This window comes from Chiloscyllium plagiosum, unplaced genomic scaffold, assembly GCF_037043375.1.
Source record: "Chiloscyllium plagiosum isolate Xiang-an unplaced genomic scaffold, Cpla_swu_hap1 HiC_scaffold_22, whole genome shotgun sequence".
Classification (NCBI taxonomy): domain Eukaryota; kingdom Metazoa; phylum Chordata; class Chondrichthyes; order Orectolobiformes; family Hemiscylliidae; genus Chiloscyllium; species Chiloscyllium plagiosum.
Genome location: NW_028270160.1, coordinates 71,876,822 through 71,881,821, shown reverse-complemented (window position 1 = coordinate 71,881,821; position 5,000 = coordinate 71,876,822).

Here is a 5,000-nt window from a genome sequence, read left to right as displayed (position 1 = left end):
TAGGGTTAGGGTTAGGGTTAGGGTTAGGGTTAGGGTTAGGGTTAGGGTTAGGGTTAGGGTTAGGGTTAGGGTTAGGGTTAGGGTTAGGGTTAGGGTTAGGGTTAGGGTTAGGGTTAGGGTTAGGGTTAGGGTTAGGGTTAGGGTTAGGGTTAGGGTTAGGGTTAGGGTTAGGGTTAGGGTTAGGGTTAGGGTTAGGGTTAGGGTTAGGGTTAGGGTTAGGGTTAGGGTTAGGGTTAGGGTTAGGGTTAGGGTTAGGGTTAGGGTTAGGGTTAGGGTTAGGGTTAGGGTTAGGGTTAGGGTTAGGGTTAGGGTTAGGGTTAGGGTTAGGGTTAGGGTTAGGGTTAGGGTTAGGGTTAGGGTTAGGGTTAGGGTTAGGGTTAGGGTTAGGGTTAGGGTTAGGGTTAGGGTTAGGGTTAGGGTTAGGGTTAGGGTTAGGGTTAGGGTTAGGGTTAGGGTTAGGGTTAGGGTTAGGGTTAGGGTTAGGGTTAGGGTTAGGGTTAGGGTTAGGGTTAGGGTTAGGGTTAGGGTTAGGGTTAGGGTTAGGGTTAGGGTTAGGGTTAGGGTTAGGGTTAGGGTTAGGGTTAGGGTTAGGGTTAGGGTTAGGGTTAGGGTTAGGGTTAGGGTTAGGGTTAGGGTTAGGGTTAGGGTTAGGGTTAGGGTTAGGGTTAGGGTTAGGGTTAGGGTTAGGGTTAGGGTTAGGGTTAGGGTTAGGGTTAGGGTTAGGGTTAGGGTTAGGGTTAGGGTTAGGGTTAGGGTTAGGGTTAGGGTTAGGGTTAGGGTTAGGGTTAGGGTTAGGGTTAGGGTTAGGGTTAGGGTTAGGGTTAGGGTTAGGGTTAGGGTTAGGGTTAGGGTTAGGGTTAGGGTTAGGGTTAGGGTTAGGGTTAGGGTTAGGGTTAGGGTTAGGGTTAGGGTTAGGGTTAGGGTTAGGGTTAGGGTTAGGGTTAGGGTTAGGGTTAGGGTTAGGGTTAGGGTTAGGGTTAGGGTTAGGCGTTAGGGTTAGGGTTAGGGTTAGGGTTAGGGTTAGGGTTAGGGTTAGGGTTAGGGTTAGGGTTAGGGTTAGGGTTAGGGTTAGGGTTAGGGTTAGGGTTAGGGTTAGGGTTAGGGTTAGGGTTAGGGTTAGGGTTAGGGTTAGGGTTAGGGTTAGGGTTAGGGTTAGGGTTAGGGTTAGGGTTAGGGTTAGGGTTAGGGTTAGGGTTAGGGTTAGGGTTAGGGTTAGGGTTAGGGTTAGGGTTAGGGTTAGGGTTAGGGTTAGGGTTAGGGTTAGGGTTAGGGTTAGGGTTAGGGTTAGGGTTAGGGTTAGGGTTAGGGTTAGGGTTAGGGTTAGGGTTAGGGTTAGGGTTAGGGTTAGGGTTAGGGTTAGGGTTAGGGTTAGGGTTAGGGTTAGGGTTAGGGTTAGGGTTAGGGTTAGGGTTAGGGTTAGGGTTAGGGTTAGGGTTAGGGTTAGGGTTAGGGTTAGGGTTAGGGTTAGGGTTAGGGTTAGGGTTAGGGTTAGGGTTAGGGTTAGGGTTAGGGTTAGGGTTAGGGTTAGGGTTAGGGTTAGGGTTAGGGTTAGGGTTAGGGTTAGGGTTAGGGTTAGGGTTAGGGTTAGGGTTAGGGTTAGGGTTAGGGTTAGGGTTAGGGTTAGGGTTAGGGTTAGGGTTAGGGTTAGGGTTAGGGTTAGGGTTAGGGTTAGGGTTAGGGTTAGGGTTAGGGTTAGGGTTAGGGTTAGGGTTAGGGTTAGGGTTAGGGTTAGGGTTAGGGTTAGGGTTAGGGTTAGGGTTAGGGTTAGGGTTAGGGTTAGGGTTAGGGTTAGGGTTAGGGTTAGGGTTAGGGTTAGGGTTAGGGTTAGGGTTAGGGTTAGGGTTAGGGTTAGGGTTAGGGTTAGGGTTAGGGTTAGGGTTAGGGTTAGGGTTAGGGTTAGGGTTAGGGTTAGGGTTAGGGTTAGGGTTAGGGTTAGGGTTAGGGTTAGGGTTAGGGTTAGGGTTAGGGTTAGGGTTAGGGTTAGGGTTAGGGTTAGGGTTAGGGTTAGGGTTAGGGTTAGGGTTAGGGTTAGGGTTAGGGTTAGGGTTAGGGTTAGGGTTAGGGTTAGGGTTAGGGTTAGGGTTAGGGTTAGGGTTAGGGTTAGGGTTAGGGTTAGGGTTAGGGTTAGGGTTAGGGTTAGGGTTAGGGTTAGGGTTAGGGTTAGGGTTAGGGTTAGGGTTAGGGTTAGGGTTAGGGTTAGGGTTAGGGTTAGGGTTAGGGTTAGGGTTAGGGTTAGGGTTAGGGTTAGGGTTAGGGTTAGGGTTAGGGTTAGGGTTAGGGTTAGGGTTAGGGTTAGGGTTAGGGTTAGGGTTAGGGTTAGGGTTAGGGTTAGGGTTAGGGTTAGGGTTAGGGTTAGGGTTAGGGTTAGGGTTAGGGTTAGGGTTAGGGTTAGGGTTAGGGTTAGGGTTAGGGTTAGGGTTAGGGTTAGGGTTAGGGTTAGGGTTAGGGTTAGGGTTAGGGTTAGGGTTAGGGTTAGGGTTAGGGTTAGGGTTAGGGTTAGGGTTAGGGTTAGGGTTAGGGTTAGGGTTAGGGTTAGGGTTAGGGTTAGGGTTAGGGTTAGGGTTAGGGTTAGGGTTAGGGTTAGGGTTAGGGTTAGGGTTAGGGTTAGGGTTAGGGTTAGGGTTAGGGTTAGGGTTAGGGTTAGGGTTAGGGTTAGGGTTAGGGTTAGGGTTAGGGTTAGGGTTAGGGTTAGGGTTAGGGTTAGGGTTAGGGTTAGGGTTAGGGTTAGGGTTAGGGTTAGGGTTAGGGTTAGGGTTAGGGTTAGGGTTAGGGTTAGGGTTAGGGTTAGGGTTAGGGTTAGGGTTAGGGTTAGGGTTAGGGTTAGGGTTAGGGTTAGGGTTAGGGTTAGGGTTAGGGTTAGGGTTAGGGTTAGGGTTAGGGTTAGGGTTAGGGTTAGGGTTAGGGTTAGGGTTAGGGTTAGGGTTAGGGTTAGGGTTAGGGTTAGGGTTAGGGTTAGGGTTAGGGTTAGGGTTAGGGTTAGGGTTAGGGTTAGGGTTAGGGTTAGGGTTAGGGTTAGGGTTAGGGTTAGGGTTAGGGTTAGGGTTAGGGTTAGGGTTAGGGTTAGGGTTAGGGTTAGGGTTAGGGTTAGGGTTAGGGTTAGGGTTAGGGTTAGGGTTAGGGTTAGGGTTAGGGTTAGGGTTAGGGTTAGGGTTAGGGTTAGGGTTAGGGTTAGGGTTAGGGTTAGGGTTAGGGTTAGGGTTAGGGTTAGGGTTAGGGTTAGGGTTAGGGTTAGGGTTAGGGTTAGGGTTAGGGTTAGGGTTAGGGTTAGGGTTAGGGTTAGGGTTAGGGTTAGGGTTAGGGTTAGGGTTAGGGTTAGGGTTAGGGTTAGGGTTAGGGTTAGGGTTAGGGTTAGGGTTAGGGTTAGGGTTAGGGTTAGGGTTAGGGTTAGGGTTAGGGTTAGGGTTAGGGTTAGGGTTAGGGTTAGGGTTAGGGTTAGGGTTAGGGTTAGGGTTAGGGTTAGGGTTAGGGTTAGGGTTAGGGTTAGGGTTAGGGTTAGGGTTAGGGTTAGGGTTAGGGTTAGGGTTAGGGTTAGGGTTAGGGTTAGGGTTAGGGTTAGGGTTAGGGTTAGGGTTAGGGTTAGGGTTAGGGTTAGGGTTAGGGTTAGGGTTAGGGTTAGGGTTAGGGTTAGGGTTAGGGTTAGGGTTAGGGTTAGGGTTAGGGTTAGGGTTAGGGTTAGGGTTAGGGTTAGGGTTAGGGTTAGGGTTAGGGTTAGGGTTAGGGTTAGGGTTAGGGTTAGGGTTAGGGTTAGGGTTAGGGTTAGGGTTAGGGTTAGGGTTAGGGTTAGGGTTAGGGTTAGGGTTAGGGTTAGGGTTAGGGTTAGGGTTAGGGTTAGGGTTAGGGTTAGGGTTAGGGTTAGGGTTAGGGTTAGGGTTAGGGTTAGGGTTAGGGTTAGGGTTAGGGTTAGGGTTAGGGTTAGGGTTAGGGTTAGGGTTAGGGTTAGGGTTAGGGTTAGGGTTAGGGTTAGGGTTAGGGTTAGGGTTAGGGTTAGGGTTAGGGTTAGGGTTAGGGTTAGGGTTAGGGTTAGGGTTAGGGTTAGGGTTAGGGTTAGGGTTAGGGTTAGGGTTAGGGTTAGGGTTAGGGTTAGGGTTAGGGTTAGGGTTAGGGTTAGGGTTAGGGTTAGGGTTAGGGTTAGGGTTAGGGTTAGGGTTAGGGTTAGGGTTAGGGTTAGGGTTAGGGTTAGGGTTAGGGTTAGGGTTAGGGTTAGGGTTAGGGTTAGGGTTAGGGTTAGGGTTAGGGTTAGGGTTAGGGTTAGGGTTAGGGTTAGGGTTAGGGTTAGGGTTAGGGTTAGGGTTAGGGTTAGGGTTAGGGTTAGGGTTAGGGTTAGGGTTAGGGTTAGGGTTAGGGTTAGGGTTAGGGTTAGGGTTAGGGTTAGGGTTAGGGTTAGGGTTAGGGTTAGGGTTAGGGTTAGGGTTAGGGTTAGGGTTAGGGTTAGGGTTAGGGTTAGGGTTAGGGTTAGGGTTAGGGTTAGGGTTAGGGTTAGGGTTAGGGTTAGGGTTAGGGTTAGGGTTAGGGTTAGGGTTAGGGTTAGGGTTAGGGTTAGGGTTAGGGTTAGGGTTAGGGTTAGGGTTAGGGTTAGGGTTAGGGTTAGGGTTAGGGTTAGGGTTAGGGTTAGGGTTAGGGTTAGGGTTAGGGTTAGGGTTAGGGTTAGGGTTAGGGTTAGGGTTAGGGTTAGGGTTAGGGTTAGGGTTAGGGTTAGGGTTAGGGTTAGGGTTAGGGTTAGGGTTAGGGTTAGGGTTAGGGTTAGGGTTAGGGTTAGGGTTAGGGTTAGGGTTAGGGTTAGGGTTAGGGTTAGGGTTAGGGTTAGGGTTAGGGTTAGGGTTAGGGTTAGGGTTAGGGTTAGGGTTAGGGTTAGGGTTAGGGTTAGGGTTAGGGTTAGGGTTAGGGTTAGGGTTAGGGTTAGGGTTAGGGTTAGGGTTAGGGTTAGGGTTAGGGTTAGGGTTAGGGTTAGGGTTAGGGTTAGGGTTAGGGTTAGGGTTAGGGTTAGGGTTAGGGTTAGGGTT